General features: G+C 39.0%; 1 pseudogene across 1 annotated transcript; it reads left to right on the forward strand.

Annotated features, from left to right (window-relative positions):
* LOC308061085 (glutamate decarboxylase 1-like) lies at positions 1-24,577 on the forward strand (annotated as a pseudogene). Its single transcript has 7 exons — positions 1-16; positions 1,619-1,785; positions 2,795-2,961; positions 6,361-6,473; positions 19,313-19,482; positions 20,637-20,708; positions 21,899-24,577. The product of its transcript is annotated as a glutamate decarboxylase 1-like (transcript).
* Positions 24,578-25,096: the final 519 nt, after the last annotated feature.

Below are 25,096 nucleotides of genomic sequence, written 5' to 3' on the forward strand. Positions count from 1 at the left end.
ATGGAAACTGAATTTGGTAAAGCAGAAAGCTAAGGTAAGCTTTAATAATAAACACACAAATTGTTACTGGTGCAAGAGTAGTGTCCTGGCTCCCTACCTTTTGTAAGAACCAATCCTTGATGTTACAGTGCAGAAAGTGTGATGCTTCCTTCTGTTCCCACTTCCATTTCCAAATGATTCATCCTTTGCTTGGTGATAAAGCAGAGATAAGCTTTAAAAACGGGTCTTTCACCATCTGCTCACTGAGATACCAAATAAAAGAAAGATACCACCACATTCTCTGCTCTCTGAGCTTGACACCGACTTGAAAACCCTGCAGTGATACCCCAGCATAATGCTCCAGCTTCCAGCAACCTGCAGCTTGGTGATTTCTCAAACCACAGGTTGTTTCAATGTATTTCATTTCTCCCCTTTCCTCCTTTCCCTCACAGCTAGGAATCAGAGTCAGGATAACATAAAGGTAAACCAGTAGCTCTATCATTCATAAAAATCCTTGTGTTTCAGGCTACTCAGCCTTGCCAAGTGCATTAACCTCACCTGAGATTTTTGGGATTGGTGCTTGTGGTTTTTTGAGTGCTGCTTCAAATCCATCTGTTGCTTTTTTCAGCATCAGTGCTATAAGAAACTGAAAAGATACTTTCATAGTCAAATAACAGGTCCTATCTTCAGCTGGATCAGATGGAGAGCTAATCTCATAGGTATGGTAGTTTTTATGTTTCTAATAATGCTTTGTCTTATTCTTCTCCCTCTACCTTCTCTCCTATCCCGATGGTATTTCTGCAGATGAAGACATTAATTCTAATGCTAGAGATGCAAGTAAAATAGACATCTGCAGTGTCCAGCAAGAGAATGAGGAGAGAGAGACCTGCACTGAGCTTTGAGGATTATTTTCAAACATCTGTGCATCAGGTAAGGCTAAATAATAATTTAAAAAAAACCTTATAATTTGTGATTACTTCATCTTAAATGTTGCTGAGAACAAACCTTCTTTGTCTGTTCTCTCGAGAAGATCTCACAGGGCCTCAATAGCATGCTGTGGAGCTACTTTGGCAGGGTTCTTAGGGACCACCACCACATGTGAGAGAAAAGAAAGCTGTGAATGTACAGTGGTCACTGTGGCACCCACCTCTTCAGAGCAGTGTGGAGATTTATGGATAGTCTCCCTTTCTTCCTGGGAGATGTGTTCTGTCATTGCTGCTGGAAAGTGGCATTGAAGAGCAGTGCACTCCTGTGTCCTGGGAATGGCTGCAAAGCAAGCTAATGCTTCCCTTCTCACCCTTCCTCATCTTACCCTCTGGCAGCTGGCCATTAAGAAAATGACAAGTCTCTTACGAGCCAGGTTCGCAGTCTGTGGCACTTCTTGTGCCAGAAACAAGAAGTACAACATAATTACAAATGTTGCAAAAACATTCATGTGTTAAAGCCCTCTGGTTTTAACCATGTTTTCATTTTTCCACACTGTTTTGTTATAGCCCCATTCCTGTTTGATTGCCTGTGAAACGGCTATACAGGGACAAACTCAGCAGAAAATTCATAGTCACTAAAACAGTCTCTGACCAGCCTGACTAAGCTGATAAAGCTTAACACTGATTCACACGTTCTCCTCATTTCTGTGTAGACTTGTTACCTGCTAAAAATGCTGAAGGCTTCACAGAACAGTTCTTGCTTGAGGTGACAGATTCTCCTGAGTTATGGTAAGAAAACCTGTGATGGAGAAAATTAATTCTTGGACTTTGACCACCCCATCAGCTTCTGGAAGGCTTGGAAGGGTTCAAGTCTAGAGCGGTGTGACCAGCCAGAGCCTTTGGAACGAATAGTAGCTGAATATAGGGGCACCTTCAAACACAGAGTTAAAACAAGTAAAGTAGCAAAAGCGTACCTGCCTTCGTTGTTATATCACATCATGGATGCATGAAACATTGATTCATGGATTAGACTAGATTTGTATGAAAATCTGGGTTTTATCAAATGTATGGTATATGTTTTGTGGCAATTCTGTATTTCCAGTATGTTCATAATGCTCTGAAAAGGTTTTGTTATTATAGAAGACATTTGGTGGAAAAAGATGTACTGCTCTGGGACTGGTTAACAGATTGGAAGAGTTATTTATGCTGTCTTGTTTAGGGGTCTTTGTATGGTCAGTAGAAAAAAAAAAAAAAAGGCTCCTAAATTGGGTACTCAAAGTATTACTTCTTTACTTAGATATTGAAGTTCAATTTGTAACTATAAATGCAGGAGGGAAAAGCTCCTCTTACTCCCTCATTAATGGTAAAGTTATTTGAAACAGTAATGTTTTTGCAGGATTGGATTCTTTTTGCATGGTTTTATTTTCACGCTTTTCATTAAGGCATTGTTTATGACTTGCTTGGCTGACTTCCCGTGTCCATTTTTTTCCTGTATTATCTTCAGCTAACTTATTTGCTGTGTTTACAGAGGCATTAAGTCCTGCACAGTCCTTAACTCAGTAAAATCCAGGAACTAGCAGAAAGATGTAAAACCATTTGGTTTTGTTCAGATATTCAAGGACATATGGAGTTCTAGTCCTAAAAAAAAAAAGAAGCTTCTGAACATCTGCCATGAGTAACTTCAGCAAACACTTGTGTGTCACCCTGATGTAGATGATAAATTTAGTTGATTAATTTAATTTAAAAAAATTTAATGGTGCATAATGCTTTACAGCATCCATTGTATCATTTTCTCAGGGATGTCTGTCTTTCCCAATGTCACCATGAAACGTGCTGTGTCGTGTCCCATATTAATTTCCATATGCTTTTAACAAATCACTTCATAAAAGATCATAAAGACTGTGTGGAGAAAACTATTTATTACACAAATCCTGGTTTGCTTGCCTATTATTTCAGGACACCCTCACAACTTCAGTCAACTTTCTAGTGGCCTTGCCATTATTGGCCTAGCCGGGGAATGGCTCACAGCTACAGCAAATACTAACATGCACATACTGTACGTACCAGTCTTTTGTAGCAAGTGAAATTACAGCAATTACGCCTCTACCTTGACCTTTTAGTGCAGATAAACCCAAGGTGTGGTCATACAATTGTTTGTCAATAGTGGACAGCATCTCGTTTGAGCATTCCTTTCCTGACTACACTCACAGTTCTCCCCTGCTCAGCAAGGGGCATGACAAAACAGAACAGGACAGACCTCTGCTCTGCCAGTGCCAGGCAGCCAGCTTTAGCTGAGAGCACTTCTGAAAGCGCTCCCCATTCACTTCCAGCAAGACATTTCCTCAGGGCATCAATGACTGCTGGCAGAATATTAAAACACTTATCTCTCCCATTTTGCTTAATAGCAACTCATCTTGTGTGTGGCTTGGGTGTGCTAACCAGAAGAATTATGGTATTCCTTTGGAAATACATTGAATTAAAATGTGCTCTTGATGCAGATCAAAACTTCTAATGTCTCTGTGCTCTGCCCTGTGAAACTGGTTGCAGGACCAATACATGAAGAATTAATATTTTAGGATGTTTGACCAGGGCTGCATATCTGCGTGCAAGACTGGGGAGCATTTATAACCCCATACAGAAGGGAACAGAGCAGGTTCGGCAAAGGGTGGATTGACCTCCTGCCATAGCTTTGCCCAAAGAATCTTGCAAGAAATCTAAACTACAGTGTGTATGTGACTGGTTCTGCTATATTTGTGCACCCTAAAAACCTTTGTTTAATGAATTCACTGTAAAACTCTCACATACACATGGTTATACCTATATATGTATGTGTGTGTATAGGTATACATACATCACTCACCAGCCCCCAAATGAAAAGAAATATTTGTCTTTGTAATATTAGTTGATGGTTTACCAGAATAATACTTTCAGTATAAGGCTTGTTAGATATTTGCCCTAAACACCTTGTTTTCTTTTTTTAGCATCCATGAAATAATAATGAATAAAAGGCAGGATTTTGTCAAAGATGTTTTGATAGGTTTCAGGACTGAAAATACAGCTTTCCAGAAGTGGGGAATGGGTAAGAATAGAGGAGTGGCCTTGAGAGCATTAGCGAGTATGTTCTACTTGCAGAAAAAGAATAGTGCTAACATCTAGGACAAATACAAAGGAGTAAGAGACCAAAGCGTGTTTATACAAGAAAAGAAATCACAGGTTTAATGAGAAGTACTTCCACACTTGCTAAGGGAAACAGAGGAAAGAATTGATGGTTGCAGGCTTAGCTGAGGTACCAACTCTGTCCTTCCTAGAATTAACTTAGGTTCTTTGACAAATAACTCAAGAGTGGTTCATAATATATTAGTGGGTGGAAACAATGTGTACTTACTTGCCTGTGAGGAATGTTTCTGGGTTTGTTTGTTTGTTTAATTATTTTTGGAGATGCTAGAATAAGGTTTTATATTCGTGGAAGTAGCCAGTGGTTTTCACGTTTGATAAACAATGCTCCTACCTCCATTTCTCAATCAGAATATCCTTTTAGCTCTTTGGTGTCTAAAAAAAAAAAAAAAAAAAAAAACCAAAAAACACAAAAACCAGAGAAATCTGGATAATTATAGTATATATGGTTCCCTTTAGAAAGGGTAGGTGGAGAAAGAAGCATGTAGAGTGTGTATGTGATAACACTTTATCATCTTTAAGACTGTGGTTATTTTTAACTTGCAACGTTACTTGTCTGATACCCTTTGAAAAGGGTTTATGAGGCTTCTCATCTATACTGCATTTCTTGATTAATATCAGACAGGGATTGTAGACCCAGTCTAATAGTTTTGAACATATAAGTAGTTCTCCTTCTGAGCTGAACTACTTGTATTTGGCTAGGGAACTTCTTTGCAAAGGACTGAAAAAGTCTCTCAGTCCCCTTTGACAAGCTATAGTATAATTTGCAGGGGAAAAAGGGAGCTGGTGTCATAAAGCATGCAAGCGACCATTTCTCATTCCTGATGTTTCCAATTAAATTAAGCATGCATTTGGCTTCATTGGTGATAACAAAGCCATTCTTTATTATTTTTTGCATCTTTCTAACAATCCAGCACACAAATATAGCTTATTGTGTATTAGCGTAAATTTCTGTGGTCTAGGCAAACCTGGTCATGTGGAAAAAAATATTGCATGCAAAAGGCCAAAAAGCCAGAATTCTGCTTGAAGTTTCAGAGCTTTTTTCTTGCTTGCTTTAAAATTATTGTCTTCTGAAGAAAATTCCTGTTGCTATTTATTACCTAATAGCTGAGGTTGTCCTAATCTGGTTTTCAGTTTGAGTGGTGGTGTGATACATTAATCTGGGATGGTTAATTTTTTATTTTTTTTTTTATTTTTTTTTTTTGACATTCCAAGCTAAATTTATAGGACTGTTGTGTTACAGACTTTGGTTTAACTAGAAAATACCAGTGCTTCAGTGTCATGTCTAGTAAGTCTCTATTGAATAAATTTAATATTCCCTTGGGCTCTAGTACTAGGCAATAGTGTGTAACTATACCTTATAAGCACCTCTTATAAATCTTCTTTCAGGTAAATATCTGTATGGCTTTGTAATCTAATAGAGCAGTGTAAATTAAGTAAAAGTGATTTCAATTGCATGCAAGTCATCATATCGTGCAGTATTTTTGTATGTTTTGTTACTCAGTTTTGCCAAAGTGCTTTGTCCTCTGCATTACAAATGACAGAAAAGAGCTTGCAAGCCTTTCACCAGCCCATGTAAATACTTTTTACTGGCTAGAAGTTGTGTCTGGCTTCAGATTTGTTTGGAGTTGTATGGTGAAGTGGGCAGGTAGTGCATGATAATGTCCATGTACTGATTGTAACTTATTAGGCAGTTATCCTGACTGCCTTAGAGATCAATTTTACTCAAAGAATTTTTAACTGCCTCTACAGCACGCATCAGGTAGCTGTCAAACCCTCTTGCTCCATAAAGCATATTATTAACAGGACTGCAACTTTACCTTAAGTCGGTCCTCGATACTTTGGGGTTATTGTAGCCACCCAACATCACTACAGATTGTATGGAGAACGTCTCAAAGGTGATGGTGTGGCATAAAGACTGTGCTACACAGTCCAGTGTTAATTTTCAGCAAAAATAACGAGGTATGACTCTGAAATGCTGAAATCTTTAAGTCAAGGGAGCTATAGTTCACAGTTCCCACATGAATTAAGTAAATTTTGTAGTGAAAACCTGACTGTGAACTACAGTTTTTAGAAGCAGTAGACACAATCACAGGCTGTATAGTGACCCCTATCAAAAATGCAGCAAATGTCTCCTCTGGAGAAATGCAAATATTAGTGCTCTCTGGTCTTATTAAATTAAAACTTCCATTTAATTATGTTTCTCCTATTATGCATCATTAAATACTCTTAAACTAAGGTGTTACTTTTTTTTTAAAGAAAAAAAGAAATGCATATATAGGTTTACGTATGAAATGGCTCCTGTGTTCACTGTCATGAAGCAGATTCTTCTAAAGAAAATGCATTAAATGATTGGATGGAGGGAATTTTAAGCAGATAGCACATTTTCTCCAGGTAAGCGGAGTAAGGTAATTAACCCTGTTTATGGTTTATGTCAGCCTGTGATGTCCTATAGCACCACTGAACTGAGAGAGAATTTGTACTTAGATCAGGCTGTAGAGGAGGATGAGTTTTCAAGAGGGCAAAGGAACTTGCAGTAAGATAGGCTGTAACTTGTACCTGCATTTTAATTTAGAAGCAAACAGCAGTGAGTGAAACTGCTTTGAAGGCAGATAACTTTGGTTATGCTTTTTTTTTTTAAATAATATCTGTAACTTCAACACAAATTGTGACAATTGAAATATACTGTAAAAACATGGTAAAAATACTTTCTCAGCCTGAAAAATCTCAGATAGAAACATCTCCAGATTTGGAGGTACTCAAATTATTTTTTTTTTTCAATTTGATATCAGAAATCAGCCTCAATAAAACAAAATAACAAACTTAAGGCATGAACTACAGTGACAATGGTTTGGATGTAAGCAATTCATCTTCCTCAATGTTTTGGTGTTCTGCTAAAGTGTAGGACTCGATGGGTGAAGGAAGAGGAAAAGGGTTAAATGGGCCTAAGAAGTACAACTGTATAAAGAATTAGGGGGAAAAAAATAATCCTTTCCTTCCCATGTCCCAGAGTGAGTTTTCTGGCATTATCAAAACTGAGGAATTACAGAAAGGGCTATAGAATGGAGAGGAAATGCTGTCAGGTGGCAGACGGTGCAAGCAGGCAGAATGTGAATGTTTGCAGTTAGTCTCTTGCCTCACAGGGAATTCATACAGGGCTGGAAGAGCAATGATGGCTCACATTGAAGATCCTGGCCCAAGATCTCTGAGAATACAATGTTCAGATTTTGCAAAGGAATAAACTACTCAAAACTCAAACTCTGTTATTTCCATGCCATACCAAACCTTTGCAGTGCTTCGCTGGCTTCCTACAAGTCTTGCCCTGAGGTTATAACTGAAGGCATGGTTGCACTTCCATGTGTTATGTTGTTTGTTTCTGAACACCTTAGTTATCTCACCACCTTAAGGCTCTAGAAACTGCCTGCTTGTGACACATCATCAGTGAGGACTGCTGTAATGCCTGTGCCAGAGCGCACAGCCTGTGATTTCTGAAAATCCCAAATGTTTTGTAGTGCTTATTGGGAAGAATATTCTTAGTGATTTAGGAACCTCTGGTCTTAGATTTAAGCCTGCAGTGCTCTGTACTTCTGAGTCACTTGGATTGTGATGTTTACTGTAAGCATCCTCATCCTGCAAGTATTTGAACCTGAGTTGATCCTTCAATCATATGATGGGCTGCATGGGAGAGTATGGTCTGCATAAGCACATAGTAAAGAAATCACTGTTACCTGAATGCAGATCCCTGAATTGAGCCTCTTTTCCTGCTTGCTACTGCAGGGAACGGAAGGAGAAAAATAATATCTTGCTGACCTGTATTAGCAAATTAGCCTGAAGCATGCATAGTATTTTACCTTTTTTTTTTTTCTTTCTGTTTTTTACTGTCTTTTGTTTTTCTGTCATTGTAATTTTGACAGTTTCAAAGAGTAGGAACAAACATAGCTATACATTAACCAAACCCAGGTATGTCTATTTTCTGTACAAATATCAGTCTTTTGTTTGAATTAAATATTTCATGTCAATAAAAAAGAGCTGCTAATACTCAATTTCTTTTTTTCTTTTTTACAGTACAAAGACCTAAAGAAATTTCAAAAATAAAATAATTCTCAGCTGAAAGAACTTGGTATGGAATATGAATATCAGAATTAATGTAGGGGTGCTCTTTTCAGAATTTTTTTCCCTGCTGATAAAAACAGCTGCCAAAACTGTCAGGTGGTGGTGAACCCTGTGGTATCACTTTTTTTTTTTTTTAATGTCCTTTTTATTAAAGAAAAGGCACCTTTGTTCTGATCATTTAGTAAGAAAAACATTCAGTCTTTTGTTACAGACAAGTATGGAGAGTGTAGCTCACCTGTGTCAGGGGCAAAGATGGGTGAGCATATGACCTGCTCCTACTCATCTACTCATCATTGTGTGACACAAAAACTACTGGTAATGGACACAGAGTGTCCTGGGTGACATTGCTGCGCCCTGCAGCCACTTTGGCTAAGCCACTGGCTGCTTGTCTTTTGCTGCTGTAAGTAACTTTAAAAGAGCTGTGGTGTGCACTTAAAAGCTTTCTAGGGTTAGATCCCAAGCCAAGGTGGATTGCGTGCCAAGTTGGGTGGGCTTGGCACAGAGCTGTTTGTGCCTGACCTGCACCAGAGGTTAGGGAGTGGAGGGGTTTGTGAAAGCAAGCAAGCAACACCCTTGGGGTCTGTAAAAGCTGACACTAGGGTCTCAAGAGCATCAATAAAACTCAGCATTTCTTCCCCAAATATAAGAATCTGCCTGGTAGGACCAGGGTGCCTCACAGCCAGCTGGATGGCCAAGCTGTGCTCCCTTACCCTGCTTTCCTTGCCCCGCACCCAGCCCTGGCTCAGGGACCCCCCCGGGACACCCTGCGGCAGCAATGTAGGTGGTGTGGACGTGACACTCAGTGCTGTGGCTCTGTGCTTGTGACTGTTCACTCAGCTCCTGATTAGATTTTGGTTAACACAGCTCATGCTAAGGCCTGTTGTACGCTGGGAGCAGTGCCATTTAGGTCAAAGCGAGAGCAACACGTAGGCAGGACAGGTGATCAGAAAGAGCTAAAGGGTGATTATGCAGCCATTGTCATCTGCAAATTGCTGTCCATCGTCTTTGGCAGATTTGTCAGAATCTGTTAACTTATAGACCAACCCTCCAAGCTGGATGGTCAAAACCATCAGCTTACCCAAAAAGCTTTTGGAGTGGATCCCACAGCAGCTGAACTGCTAAGACTTTCTTGCTTCCCAGTGTTATACAGGGTGCACCCACAGTGTTACAGAGGAGGAAAGATGAGCACTTTCACCACTGGCTAGGTAAATCTCGCCCCCCCCCCCCCCCCCCCCCCCCCCCTTCAGTTGCACCAATTGAGTTATGGGTTGTGAATTCTAAAACCTTATGACTTGAGCAGTGAACAAGTGAATTCATGTGATAGATTAGTCTGGGCAAAAGGGGATTGTGCTCCTGTTTGTCATGTTTGTTGTATTTCTTAATGAGCTCATGAAATAATTTTTTTATTGGAGTACGCTGTTATGTAAATTTGAGAGATCTAAATGGATGGTGACAGCCCTCTGTGGGGACTGGCTGCCTCCCTGCAGGTGTCTGGAGAGGCACAGTGACCTTGTAGGGGGCAATGGTGAGCATCACCCTGATGCTGCTGCCTCAGCTGTGGTTTGGGTATGTCATTTCAGAGGACAATGCTCCTTGCTTTCTTGCTTTTTGTTTTGTTGCTGTGAAGGCATGTGATAAAACAGTTAGTGAAGCTTTAATGGTTTTAGTTAAGGGTATTACAAGTCAAGGGTATTATTACCCAAACAAAAATGATGGAGAATACTTTAGATAAATTTATTCTTTTATACTGTGCAAATCCCATAATGTTTGATTTGAGACATTCTAAGTAGTTATATAGCTCAGTGCTTTCACCTACAGCTTTAGGACTAACTGCACTAACCAACGTTCAAGTAATCAACCACTTAGTAAATATTCATGATGACACTTAGTAAATATTCATTATAAAAATGTTACTACTATAATTTAAATGGTTATTGATATCGCATGGCTATATGATAATCTTGCTCAATAATAATGCCATCATAAACTACAAGGAACATTCCAGAATTGCTTCTCCCTTGCTACTGAGTGAAATTGTTTAGTAAATTGCTGAGTACTGCACTGAAGTTAATTATCTATGATTAAACATATACACACACGTGTGTATCTTATCAGAATGCATTATGAAACCATTTGAGGAAAACCTGTTATCTTCCTGTGTGGCATGGTACGATGTTGCACAACTGGATGCATTACAGAAGACAGACTGCTTCTTCTGAAGGATGTGTTGCTGCTCCTGCTGAAGACACAAACTGACAGAACATTGATGATTTTTAACAGGGCTCCTCTTTAATGCTAGCATTTTAATTTAACTGAGTCACACACAATGTATTTCTTTAGGACAGAAAAAATGAAGAGGAACATACACCACATATAGAAAAAATTATGTATATACACAGTTTATATTTCATGTATGCAAAAATATGCCTAAAGGTCCCTCAAACGTTTTATTCTTTATGTTTAACAGCCATTATTAATGGAGGAAAGCAACAGCGGTTCTTGGAATTGGGACAGATAACATAATTACAGTGAAGTGTGGTAGTGGTAAAATGTAAGACATGCCGTGCCTATCAATAATGTTTTTTTAAGGCCTTAACTTCCTCTGATGCAGTGTGCCTTTGGTTCTGTTTCCTTGCAGAAATCCCATTTTATAAAATTAACTCTGACTATCTTGAACAAAATCCACTGTTCATAAACACAGCAATCAGTTTTACAAGTTGCTTTTCCTAGGTCTTTATTCAGGTCTTACCCTATTCATTTAAGTAAAAAGTGGCTGTTGTGCCTGTGCGAGTAGGCTGGGGGTGCACAAGAAGTTGGGAGGGGACACAACTGGGACAGCTGACCCATGGATATTCCATACCATAGAACACCATGCCCAGCATATATGAAACTGGGAGGAGAAGGAAAGGGGGGAGTTGTTTGGAGTGGTGGTGTTTGTTTTCCCAAGTAATGGTTATGTGTGATGGAGCCCTGCTTTCCTAAAGGCTGAACACCTGCCTGCCCATGGGGAGTGGTGAATGCATTCCTCGGTTTGCTTTGCTTGTGTGTGTGGCTTTTGCTTTACCTATTAAACTGCCTTAATCTCAACCCACATGTTTTCCCACTTTTACTTTTCCAGTTCTCCCCCTCATCCTACTGGGGCAGGGAGCAAGTGAGCAGCTGTGTGGTGCTTAGTTGTCAGCTGGGGTTAAAGGACAACAGTAGGGAAGAAAACTAATGTTGGATAAGATTGATTCCTCCTTTCTTAACTCAGCATTTCTGGGGTGTGATAATTCTCCAAGTGCTCCTATCTGTCATATGTTAGTCTCATTGGGGCAGTAGCAGCCCAGGAGCTTGGGGTGGGGTGGGAGACCCTTACTCAGACCAGAGTGCCTCCTTGGGGCACAGGTGGGAGTGTAAGAGACCTGCCTTTGCTTTCCAAGCCAAAGGATTTGCCCCAAGAGATCTGGGTGTGCTGGAACAGGTGGTGGGGAACTGGCCTCTTAAGCTAGGGCAGCCTTGACTGGAGTCTTATTTTCTTCTGAGCTTCTGTCCAAGCACCGGTTACCATTTTCAGTCTGTCTGAATTTCTTCCATTTTAGACTCCACTGTTTTGTTTAGAAGGTTTTTTTTCTTCTCGCTGGTATGTAACCTTTTGTCTTCTGCATAAGCCTAGTGGAACAGGTGCAGTAGTGGTTTCAAGGAGAGGTTTACAAACATATTTCTTTTATATTCATTGTTCTTGGCATATGTGCAGGGCTTTAGGGCACATCTCTTTAGTTCTGTTTCTGTTTTTTTTCTTGTTAAAAGAATATGAAGTTACATTTCATTGAAGAAAAACAAAACAAAACCACCACCCACGCCACCTATTACTGAATTCTTCATATTTTCTTCCATTGCCAAAATGTAAACTGGCAGTGTTGCAGCAGAGGAAATCTCTTATCTTTCTCTCTTTACAATCTGTGTGATGCCCAGTGTGCTGTCAAATTCTGGTGAGAAGCATCACGAAACAAAATTAGGGGGTGCGATGAGGGGAGATCTGTTTCTTAGATCTTACATGATGGATGGGAACCAAGTGTTTGTGTTTGAACTTTTGATACCTTTCTTCACATTTTCTTCTCTGCTTAATGCAGCATCTTGTCAAAGCTACAGGGAACTCAGTCTGTAGTACCTGTCTTGAAAAGGCAACATTCCTTTCTGTAGAACTCTCTGCTTCAACGTTTATCAATTTTTGTACAATTGCATTATTAAGGTTGAGATGTCTTAGGCATTTAAGAGGGCAACTCCCACCACTCAACACACACACATTTCCATCCCACTAAATCCCCAGAAGCTTAATACATTGCTGTAAGTTCTCTTGGATTCTTGACCCCATTCACTTTTGAGAAAGCAGATGAAACAAACATTTCCAAATAGCGTATTTCTCTGGTTTTGGTGATCTGCAACATGGAGGATGGCCACAGTTATATGGTGTCATATCATGTGACATAACTTTGAGATCAAGGGGAGAAAGGAAATTCAGCTGAGGGTAGTGTTGCTTCTGTCCATGAAAACATGTGGTAAAGGGGGTTAACTATCACTAACACATCAGGGGAAAAGGGAGTATTCCCTCTAGTACTTTATCTTCATATTGCTTTTTATCATTGTTATTCTTGGAAGGCTGTAAATGTACAATGCTTCTACTCCCTGTAGCCTCAATGACTGAATCTGTTGACTCAGACTCTGAATCTGTACTCTGAAACATAACAAGTAATCCAGAAACTTGGTGCATTCTCATTTCCATAACTTTTCTCTACTGATACTCAAAACCAAGATGGACTCTTCCCTCCCCTGGGGCCTCAGGGGTGTCTGTGCGGGGGCGCCCGGAGCCCCCTGCCCCCCTCCCGCTCCCCCCTCGGGGCTGGCCGGGCTGTTTCTCACCCCGTTGCCCTCAGCCCTGGCTGCCGGGCACCGTTTTGCCCTTTCTCAGCCCGGCTTTCCCCGAGGCGCCCGCCCGTGGCTGCGGGGCTCAGCTGTGCCCTGCGCTGGGGCTGGTGGAGCCACATGGAACCGGCTGGAACTGGCTGGAACTGGCTGTGCTCAGCACAGGGCAGCCCTGGCACCACCTCATGGGGGCCGCCTCCGCAGCCTTCACCGCTTCTGCCAGAACCTGGGCACTAGTGAAAAATTTAAAAAATGAAATTAATGTAATCACAGTGAAATTTTAAGTAAGGACACTAAAAAAGCAGAAAATACTGGTTTTGAAAGGTTTTGGCCTGAAAGAGGCTTGGGCATGACAGCTGACTTCTCCTAGTTTGGGGAAGAAGGCCCCTGGACCATAAATAGTTTTAAAAGGTGGATCCTTCTTCCTTGTAGTTGTCTGTAGGGTAAAGATTAAGGAAAAGGATGGCTACGGCCCTGTGAGGCCATGCTCACCAGCAAACCGGTCCTCCAGCCTCTTCCTGCTGAGGCAGGTCCCCTCGGTGGCGAGGCGAGGGCAGCTGCTGCCTGCCCTGCTCCCCCAGCGCGGGGCTGGGGCTGTACCTGAGCAGGGGTGCCAGGAGAGCCTCCAGGTGCCTGCAAATGGATTGTCAGGCCTCCACACACAAATGGCATATGAACACTTTTTACAAGTTTAGGTACTTCTTGGATGAAAGGAGGCTGAGGAACATGAACTTGGGAACCGGTTCTTCCTCTAGTGCTTTTTGTCATTTTTCTTCACAGTTTTGGTGATGACATGGAATTGTTGCTCATAAATTTTGCAGATGAAATGAACATATTATACGGTAAATAATAATGAACTATGAACAGTCTTAGAAGTAGAATCTGATACCTGATTCCTGTATATTTAAAGACTATGCAGAAGAATAACTGACATAATTCTCTTGAGGTTGGTTTTGTGTTTCTTTTCCTCCCTTTCAATATCTGACACTGGGAAAATGATTCTGGCAGATTTGGAGGCCAAAATACTGAAAATCAAAAGATAGGTTGTTGTTTTCACTCTCATTTTTAATGTTAATGTGGAGCTGAATCTGACAGTGCTATCTGAAATCTGGCAGCATTAATTCACATAAAATTGTCATTGATACTGATTATAAAAGACAAAGCAGGATACGTATGTTTTCCCACTCCCTGAAGAAATAATAAAATATCTGAAAAATCTGGTTTTGAAGAGAACAAGAACTGTCTGTTAATTTTTGTCAAATTCTGTCCTGCTGTTTCAGCCAGTTTTCCCCAAATGGAGGAAAATTTGAAATGCTTCCCTCTGATATAATATTAAAGGAAACATGATGTTTCTGTGTTGGCTCACTATTTTAAAAAAGTAACTTAAAAATATTGTACTTGATGCTTAAGTATTTCATTGCAGGTCCATCTAAATTGTGGACTTTTGGTATTGTTACTGTTCAATTGTTTTTCACATTGCTGAAACACCTCATTGGGTGGAACAGCCAAGAAAGCTCAGAAAACATTCTTCAGCTACATTACCACCACAGCAGGAACAGGATCTACATTTGCAAAACCACTTAAGAGCTTGTGGTGTCTTTGGATAGCTTCTGATTAGAAGTAATGGAAGTTCTCTGATGGACGACAATACTTGGGCTGTGTTTTATGCGTGGATATGTGAGATTCTTTCACACGCAAATTGATTCAGGCCTACAAAGTGCCATTATATTTTTGGGTGTTTTGCTTTTTTTGGAAGAGCATCCTTTTTTCTAGTTTACCCTGAAGTGGAGTAGGAATTTAAGAAATAGAAGGAGATGGGGTAGTAAAGGATATTCTTATTACTTAGAGAGCTAAGTTCTGTCTGCATTCATGCAGTAATATAGCACATACCACTTCTAAGATGGTTATTTTGTGCATCAGCTAAGCCAACTTCAAAAATCAAACACTACCTGTCCAGCACATAACATTTGAGTTCTTGAGCTACTGTCTGCCCTCAGAGTTGTCATTTGGTTTACCCTCCAATTTCAGGATATTTGGCTTGTAATAAAGTAAGTTGATTATGCTTCCCAAACAAAAGTGTTAGTAAGTATGTGGGTGTAGGGGGGGAAGTAGCTGGGTTTGATTTTGAGGTTTTGTTGCTATTGTGAAGTGGTATGAATAATTATTGTTTATATCTTTAGCCAGTTTTGGTATTGTGTTTACTAAATAGTCTGGACTGGTGGATTTTTTTCCATATTCTGAAGTTTATAGGAGCTCTGGGCCATTAGCCCCTTTTGAAAACTTCTAGATAGATGCTATAGATAGGCTTACACACCTCATATTAGGAAACTCTTTTAAGGAAATGTTGGCTGTTGCACATAAAAACAGTTGAATCCTGATATGCATAGTATTGATTTCTTCCACAGATTGCTCCTTTTTGGGGAGAGCTGTCTGAAATTGCAAAGCAGGCTCAAAGGTCTTGCAAGGTTGTGTAAGCCAAGCTTATATTTGTTTATGCATTTATAAATTTAAAGATTTAAAATTAAAAGTCAGAATTATTATCAGGCTTGCATGGTACAGTATCTGATTTGAGGTTTTTCCAACGGACCTAGACTTCTTTTTCTAAGCTGTTGCAAATATTTGGGAGCACACAGAATTAAAAGGCTTGAGAGGAGTTCTATCAGATCCCAGATAGTTGATACTTTTAAGCATGTTTTCTTTGTGTAAATCGGAAGAGCAGACTACTCACTTTTCTCACCTTTTCATTAAAATACCTATGGAAGCTGCCATTCTTTGAAGAGCAAAGCTTGCTTGCCAAACTAATGCCTGGCAAATGGAATACACCATAGTGAAAATTAAATCAGCCTTTGTACTGCTAGCTATCTTAGTACAGTACGTGGTGTTCAGTGAGGCTGGGAGTTTCATTTGCAGGAGAAGTCAGCATGCAGCAGGGAAAGGTGTGAATTTATAGCATGTTAATTACTTCTATTTCCTTATGCAAATAGTCCTTCAAATACTCCACATGGGGTAACTTTCAAAATGCAGCAACCAGCCTCTCATGGCAATACTTGGAGCCCACACAGGGAACGTAGCAGTAATTTATAGCCTAGCTAAGTGCTCACTTAATTTTCTCCTGTAGACCAGCCAAAGGATAATGTTGTGGTGGGTGCATTAATTATCTGTAGGGGTTTATAGTCTTTAACCTTGACATGATGTGGCAAATACACTCAACTCACCTATGAGATACTCTTATGAGAAGTTAACAAGGTTACTTGCTTATGTTTAGGTTTACCAGAGTCTGTGCTGTCATTCTTAGCCACGGGACCAACAGAAAACATATTGTCTTAAAGATAAATGCACCTTTAAAGGCATTTGGGAGAATTATTACTTTTAACATGATTTAATGCTTCCTTCACACATTTTGCTGTTAATTTTCATGGGTTTAAGATGGAAAGATCCTTTTATTGCTTCATTAATTTTTATTTCTCTTCAGTTGATGGAGGTGTGGCTTTGAGCAAGGAGAGATTTTTAGTCCTGCTTATTTTCTTTTAAACTCCAGTTAGAGAGAAAAAACCTGAATTTTCCTGAAAAGTTATTTGCACATATATCATTACAAAGTGACCATCATATAGTTTTAGTAGGATCTTCTATAATATTGTAAACAGATGTATGCAGGCTGTCTGTTCCAGCCAAACAGTATGACATAGCTTTTGTCGCAGGGACAGGACAATTCACTGTGGTCAACACATTGATGTCTACAAGCTTTGGTTTAATTTGGAATGCGAAGGTAGGAAAGGACTCCAAAAATACAAGCTTATTCCAGAAATGTAACAAATTTCTTCCATTGTTTTAGGCTGATAAATATTTGAAAACAAAGATAAAACTTTAAACTGCAGTGCAGCACGAAATATTAAGAAGCACTCTTATAATAATATGAGCTTCATCCATGTTAGAAATTATATGTCTGTGGGGTTCATCTCCCCTCTCCAGAGTTATCCGAATTAAGTGTCCTTTAAATTACAACTTATAGATTCCCCTTCCACCTAATGGTGAAGCTAAGCATGCTGCTAAACACTCGGCAAATATCTTTACTTTAAGTGGTCTCTCTAACTGCTCGGAGATCTAAAGTTTGAAGTACATGTCAAACTTGTAAGTGGCAAAGGACAGGTGAATTAAATTCAAAGCCATAGGTCATGGTATTGAAATCCTGTTTTGGTATGGGACCCTTCAGCAGCAGCCTTCATCAAGGGTGAACATGCCTTCTAAAGCATGGTGAAGAGCACAGCCATATTAATTTCTCAAAATCACCGATACAAGTTGGTTAGGGAGCCAACTAGGGAAGGTGCCTTGCTAGACCTTTTATGTGTGAACAGAGAAGGACTTGTGGGTGATCACATCTTGGGCATAGCAACCACAAAATGATAGTTTTCAATTCTTGGAGAAGGAAGGAGGGTGGTCAGCAGAACTGCTTCCTTGGACTTCTGGAAGGAAAGGAGGTTGTACCAAGGTGAGTGATGGTCTCTTCTCCCAAGTAACAAGCAATAGGACAAGAGGAGATGGCCTCAAGTTATGCCAGGGGATATTTAGATTGAATATTAGGAAAAAATTCTTCACTGAAGGAAAGGGTTGTTGGGCATTGGAACAGGCTGTCCAGGGAAATGATGAAGTCACCGTTCCTGGAGGTATTTAAAAGACATGTAGGTGGTGCTTAGGGACATGGTTTAATGGTAGACTTGGCAGTGCTAGGTTAATGGTTGGACTTGATGATCTCAAAGTTATTTTCCAATCTAAATGATTTGGTGATTTTAAGTGTTGTAAGGAATGCTATGCTAATGGGAGTGCTTTGGAAAGACACAGACCACAATGAACATGTAGACATGCAACAAGAGTTAAAATCATCTTTTGTCCACAGTCAAAATCAATATTTCAGGGGTTAAGAGAAAATAATACTTTGTTTCTCATTGATTTTTTTAATTGTTGTTTGCTTCTGCATCAACATTTTACTGAATAGATGGGATGCGTTTCCTGTCATTATAAAAGTCAACATGTTGACCAAAAGGCTCTTTTTGTATTATTTTTGCCCTTTTCATGCTAGAAATGTTTCAGAGAGGGAAAGAGGGGGGAACTGGAGGCAGCAGTATATGGTCTATTTCATTGCTGGTCCAGATCTGTAAACAGAGGAGGCACCTATCAACCACCTAGCGTATGAATGCTCTTGGTGACTTTTGTACTACAAACATATCACTCACGTTAATTGACTTACTGCTGACTGGCACCTTGTGACTGTGACAGGCATGGAAACGCAGGTTCTCAGATGAATCTGGCCTCTTGAATATTGATGTGTTCTAAAACCTATATTGCCATTTCTTCCTACCTTCCATATAAGATCATTACACACTTAAATTTGTGTAGCTTTGTTTTCAAACATCTCCAGCCCTTAAATCTTAAAACATAACTTGGTTTATGTCCTTTTCCTTGAGAGTGTGCTGCCAGTTTTCCTGTTCCAAATGGTTATGTATAGATATGGAATCTTAGTTTTATTTAGAATACAGTAGCCACTTCTTTGAGTTAGATGAATAAAATTATGTCTTGTATGAAATATTGTACACTGCATAAAAAGGCTGATGTTGTAAATATAGAATATTAAATGTGCACACTTGCTTTTTTCATACTTTAAGCACAAACAACAATGACAACAACTGTTGTGGCAGGTAAAGTTGATGTTAAAAAACCAAACACAACGAAGTATAGTTGTCTGATCCTTCTGCCTAGAAGAGAATCAGTAGTGTTGTATTATAATCTACAGTAAGATCAAAGTATACTAAAATTCTCACTTTTATGATTTATAATTCATGAAAACAAGTTGTATGTGTAAAAAAAAATATCCAGAAATTGTTTAAGATAGGAAGTAAGGTTAAGTTAAAAAATCCATGAAACACTACTTAAACAGTAGTTAAAGAACCAGAGTTTTGTTAATCACTAAATGGGAAATAACAGTTATCAGTTAAAAGGCAAAACCAAACAAATGGAACACATCACTGGCAACCTAAGATGGCTAGCTTCTTTATAGACTGTGTTATTTTAATTAAGATCAATGCTTATTGCAGAAATTGCATTATTTCATAGCAGTTTCTTACTCTCATGAAGCTGTTGCTTGTATACTCTGGATTGGTATATTCTGCACAGCACAAAGTTATCGGGTCAGTATAACCTATAATTTTCTATCATGATGTTTATGTAATGTATAGTGAATATTTATCATTGCTGTGACCACCTCTCTAAATGTGTTGATATTCAACAGGGAACATTAGGCTTTGAGACTCTTATCAACAGATTCTTTGAACTTGCTGCGTAGCTTTACAATGAACTGAGCTCAAGAGAAAACTCTAAGCTTGTATTTGATGATAAGGTAAGTATGGATGAATGGAATATCTTTCTGATCTCTGCTTTCTGCATATTGTCTTATATTTCTTACATACTCAGTCTTCTTTGCTAATGTAACATTCTACTTTGTTTTTCCTTTGTTTAATTGAAGCAGGCATTTTCTAGGTAAGCATTCTAGTGTACTGTTGAGAGTCCTTATGGTAACATGTATTTCTTGAAGAAACAGTATCTTCAATCCTTCTTCCTCTTATTCAGCAAACACTGGTAGTATTACAACTAAAGGTAGCAAATCAGATTAGAAATATTTTTAGTCTTCAGCTGGGAGAAGATAACTAACGGGGGACAAGTAAGATGTTGATCCTGCAAGATGTGAACTACAACCTATCACGGTGTTCTGTCAAAGCAGTAAAAATTCAAATAATTTTATAGTGTCTTACTTATTTGAAAAGGTTTCAGTGGGAGAGTAGAAAGGTGCAAGAACTGTTAGGTTGATTAGACTTTTTTTCATAATGTCAACATAGCTTGAAAAGGTAAAATAAATTCTTTTATGATTTGACTTTTATTGTTTCACTACTTAAATAGCAATATATGCTTAAAATGTAGATGTTGGGATTGCCGAAATGAAACACTATCCTAGTAATTTTTGCCAGTATTTTTATTCTAGGTAAAACTTAGAAACTTGGTTTTGTTGCTGTTCTGAACAAATTGTTTTTAAAATGGTAGCATTTTAAAATAACAGTATTGCATGCATAATGAAGATTCAGTGTTTCCTGTGTGTCATTGTGTTCTGAGGTCCACATCGTGACAGAACAGCTCAACAGTTTAACGCTAAACATCTGCTTTAATGGTCTGCTTTATAAGGGCCAGAGTACCCAGCATTTTCCAGGGAAAAGTTCTCATAGATGTAGATTTCTTCAGAAAGCAAGCACAATGAGGAGGGTAACAAGTAAGAGGAGGGTAACAAGGAGTACTGTCTTGCAGTAATTGTCAGCCTTCATCAGAACAATTGTTATCTAGATACAGGGTAGAATTCCTGAAAATTGCAACTTAGATTACAGATCATGCATGTACTGCTGATTGTGCGTCAAGTTCTCTGACTTCAGACCAGTAGCAGGAGAGGTTTCTGTTGTGATTTGGGGTTTCCTAAGCTAAGAAATAATTTTTATTTTTATTTTTAAGCCTGAACTCACCAGTGTGTGCTTCTGGTACATCCCACTGAGTGGACTAGAACAGAATAAATTACTTTATCAGGTAATGTTTCTAACGTTCAGTCAGTCTGGAGGTTACTAAAGCATTGAGCAATAATTCACTATAGTCTAATGTTTGGTGTTTTTTTTTTTGCTTGACTGTAAACAGGATTCAAAAGTCATTGTTCAACTGATGTGCAAAGAACAGTGTCAGAAGTAGAACTGGACAAAGCCAAAGACAAATGAAATAAACCCTCACACATCTGTAGTACAAATAAAATAATAAAAAATTTTTGGAAGTGTTTGTGACAGTGGAGATGTTTGAAGTAATCTCACAGAAGTAATGAAATTCTGAACGTATGTTATACCAACATTAACAAAATTGTAGTGTGTTAATACAACTACAGTCCACTCTGACTTTGTCCTGTGTTGCAGACTGAATGACCCAGCCCTGCTCAGGCTCTACCGCTATCGTTATTCCCAGGGTGGTCATAATAGTGCCTGAATGAGTATTCCCCTCTGAGTGGGGTGCAAGTGAGGTACTAAGGACAATTTATGATTACTGATCACTTTTTATGGTGTTTTGGTGGAGTCGGGACAAGAGTTGAAGGAATTACATAACTTCTGCATTCATGGGATCAGCAGAGGGCTACAAGACCAGACAGAGAAGCAGGGGAGAACGGGTTCTACTGGAGCAGGTGATCCCTTACTGCAGTGGAGTAGGATAGCATGCCCGTGTCTGTATTGCCTTCCTTGTTTGTTTAGCCATTGTGACAATTTCTTGGGGTTTGGAACTGTCTGATGAGGAAACAAACAATAATCTGACTAGTTGTACAGCTGTAATATTGAAGCATGGTTACTGAAAGCATTAGTCACATCAAATACTCATCAGATAATCCCCAGAATGAAACACTTGTATTAATCCTTTATCAAATTATTTCAAATCCAGGGATTTACTGTCTTTCCTTGTTTTGAATTTACCACCCCCCATTTCTTCAGACAGAATTCTTTCTGGCTTCAGTAAAGGCCACATGACACTTGAAACTATGCAGTCAAAATAATGCATAGCTCTCCTCCTCCTGACATCCTTTCTTCTGTTAGGCACACCCCTGTGAAACATTTTGCATTTTGATCTGGGTTGAACATCATGCAAGGTTATATAGCAAAACCAGGTACAGAGCAGAGGGAGAAAGCAGCTTTTCCCGCCCCGCCCCCCCTTTTCTTTTTCAGGAAGGCTGTTAACCACACTTATTCCCACCTTATATGCAGATTGTTTCCAAGATCAAAGCACAGATGACAGAAGGAATGGCAAAGATTAGCTACCAGCCACAAGGTGACAAAGCAATTTTTTTCAGAATGGTTTTCTCCACCCCTGCTACCAGGAAACCAGATGTTGACTTCCTCCTTGAAGAAACTGAAAGACCTGGCAAAGATTTGTGATAGTTAATCTCAACTTTATGAGGTACCTAAATACATCAGAAGTTTCCTACTTTGTGTTAGCTGAACATAGTATTAATGATTCTAAGGCTGGGAATAAGCTGTCATCATTGGTAAACACTAGAAACACAGAAGTTTTCACAGCACTCAGCTTGTAAATTAATTTTTTCCCTATTTCACAAAGCCTGAAATTCATTGTATGATGCTTCCTCAACTGAATGGGGGGTTCACTGTTCTGGGCGGGTGTCTGAATAAACTTTAATTCTTGTGAATTGGTGTGAATCCTATCTTCCTTTTGGGGCTGGTATTTACTCTCTTGTTTGATCTGGGTCTAGTAACAGGAACTGAGTGCTATAAAAATAGCATTCCCTCTTTCATCAGCAAAGTGAATAGAATAGAAAGTCATAGCTTGGGACCCTGGATTGTAGCTCTCTTCCTTACAGTCAAGATGAAATTTTGAAGCTGTGTTTGGCCATCTGATTGTTTTAGAGTGCTCTTGGTTGCTTTCTGTTGCACTGTATTGCATCTTTGTAAGAAATACTGTTGCATCTCTTCGTTTGAACACTTCAGTTCTACTTTGTTTTGTGATGTTCTTAGTCTGTGTTTTGCTCTAATTGTCTGCAATATTGACTGAGTTTTGTAACTTGTATGTCTGTGTTGCAGTGTAAGAAAGCTTAAGATCCTTCCATGATTATTCAGATGATGGGTTTTTTCCCAGTTGGTTCCTGCTTTATCTACTGTGCAGATGAGCAAAAGTCTGTTAATTTAAAGTTACAAAGGAAGGGACTCACTGTGCAGGAACTCCCATTTTCTTTGTGTAGCACTAGAACTGTCTCAAAGCTTCATGTTGAGTTTCGTGTCCACTTTTGGATATTTCCTTTCAATAAAGATGCGGGTAACCTGGAGGCGAATCAGTAAAGGCCTGAGAATATTTAGAAATCTTGAACATATGACATACTGGAAAACATTGAAATAATTTGAGTTCTTCATGAAAAAGAAAACTGGAAAGACGCACCATGATGATCTTGAAAGAAGTTTAAAAAATGGAGTATATTCCCTTCATATTCATAGTGAGCAGGACAAAAAATAATAGGCTCATACTTCAGTCAAGGACGTTTTGGTTCCAAAATTAAGAAGCAGCTTCCTGACAGCAGGCACAATTGAGTACTAGAACAGATTAGTTTATAAAGAAACAGAATGGTCATTTCTCATTTAAGGCTTTTAAAACCAGGTTATATAATATCTTCCAGTAATTGTGTAGCTATACTTGAACTTGCCCAGTGGTGAGGAAGCACATTAAACGTCACCTTAAGGTTCTTCTAGCCTTATGTTGCATATCCACTTACCAATATCAAGCAAGGAAAAGAAAGGAGTAACCAGGTTGCTGGAATTGGAGGGAAGTTTTCCTGACTGGACCACAGTCACCAAAACAGGTCTGGATCTCTGACTGTCATAATGCACACACAAGTCAGAGCACAGAGTTGGTGAAGCCTAGAATTGACTTGGAAATTATATGTAAAAATTAAATTGCCCCATCCAGTGTACATATAAAGTGGTGTGTGATTAGATCAGCTCAGATCAGTGTGTATATTCTTTAGCAGTTACTGGAAGAACTGCTATAAAACATGCTGCAGAAGGATATATTGCAGTCTTTCAATATGCAGACTTATTGACTTTAAATGGTTGTTCCCCTTTCTAATTTTTATTAATTTTTTGACACTGGAAGCAAACCGAGTCCAATTCATGTTACAAGGCAATAGGATTGAAAAAGATAATTGCTAAATGGATTTTTTTCCCCCTCCTATTTAAGTATTTTCCCATTGTAATGGTTTAATATCTGTAGGGTTTGTAGAACACCTACGTAATTTTGCATTATACTAAATCACTCTTTTCTCTGAGCCTTGAGCATTTAGTGTACACATAGACAAAAGGGAATCTAATAAATGATGAAGCACATCAGAAAAATCACATCTGTATCTGAAATGTTTGTGTATCTCAGTTTCACACTTTATTTAATTAAAAAATGTAAAAACGATGGATTGCAATGACAAGAGTTTTTGTGGTATGTGTTACGTGCTGCAACCTTGTTATGGCAAAATAGAAAACAAAGTAGAAAAACTGTCCATGTGAGTGCCAAAAGAGACTACTGCAAGTGGTGATGATTAGCTCCTTGTTTTGCCTGTGCCATTGAAAAAGAAGAGATTAAGCCTTTTCTGAGAAATTCAGAATCTGTAGCAGCTGGGAGAGATGCTTTGACTCCTTTTTTTAGCTCAAAGACCATCACGAGGAATGGGATTTCTGAAAGATTCCTTTCTCTTGACTGGAGGAAACTTTCAGCTCCAACTCTGTCCCTGTCACTTTTTCACTACTCACTGGTAGGGAGACCCCAATATGTTGTTGTGACTGACACCTCATGAATCAGGCAATTCCAAAGATTGTTATGTTTCAATTTGCTAAACCTTATGGACATGAATTTTTAAAGAAGCCATATGCACTAGTTCTCACCCCTTAGGTGCTTTTCCTCCTGATCTTATTCCTGTGATTGGTACAACTCCTAGTACTAGCCCTACCTTTTTTTTACTAACCTAGTTACTTTGCTTCAACAGCAAAAGAGCAAATTCAATTTATTGAAATAGACATAGAAAACAAACCATGTGTTTTAACAGCTAATTTAATTTAGATTCTTAATAGGAGATACCTGAAAGATCAAGGGGACAGATAACCCAGGGCCTGGAAAAAAACCATGACATTTCTTAGAGGCCTGCAAAGAGTAAATTTTTAAACTGGTTTTCAAGAAAAGGTTTGGGGATTTTTTTCTGCACTGTTAAGTGGGTGATTCTCTTGACTTGGATAGATTTCCCAGAAAAATGCTGTTTCTTGTTAAAAAGGCAAAGGGTATTTAAGGGGTGATTTCAATTTCTATAGGACCACTTGCTGGTTAATATGTGCATTTAGAATACAAAGGAAAATACTGATTGTATGATGCAAGTTAGACAGTGATGAAAGACCAGTGGG

Source organism: Falco punctatus (assembly GCF_963210335.1).
Source record: "Falco punctatus genome assembly, chromosome: 3".
NCBI classification, from domain to species: Eukaryota; Metazoa; Chordata; class Aves; order Falconiformes; family Falconidae; genus Falco; species Falco punctatus.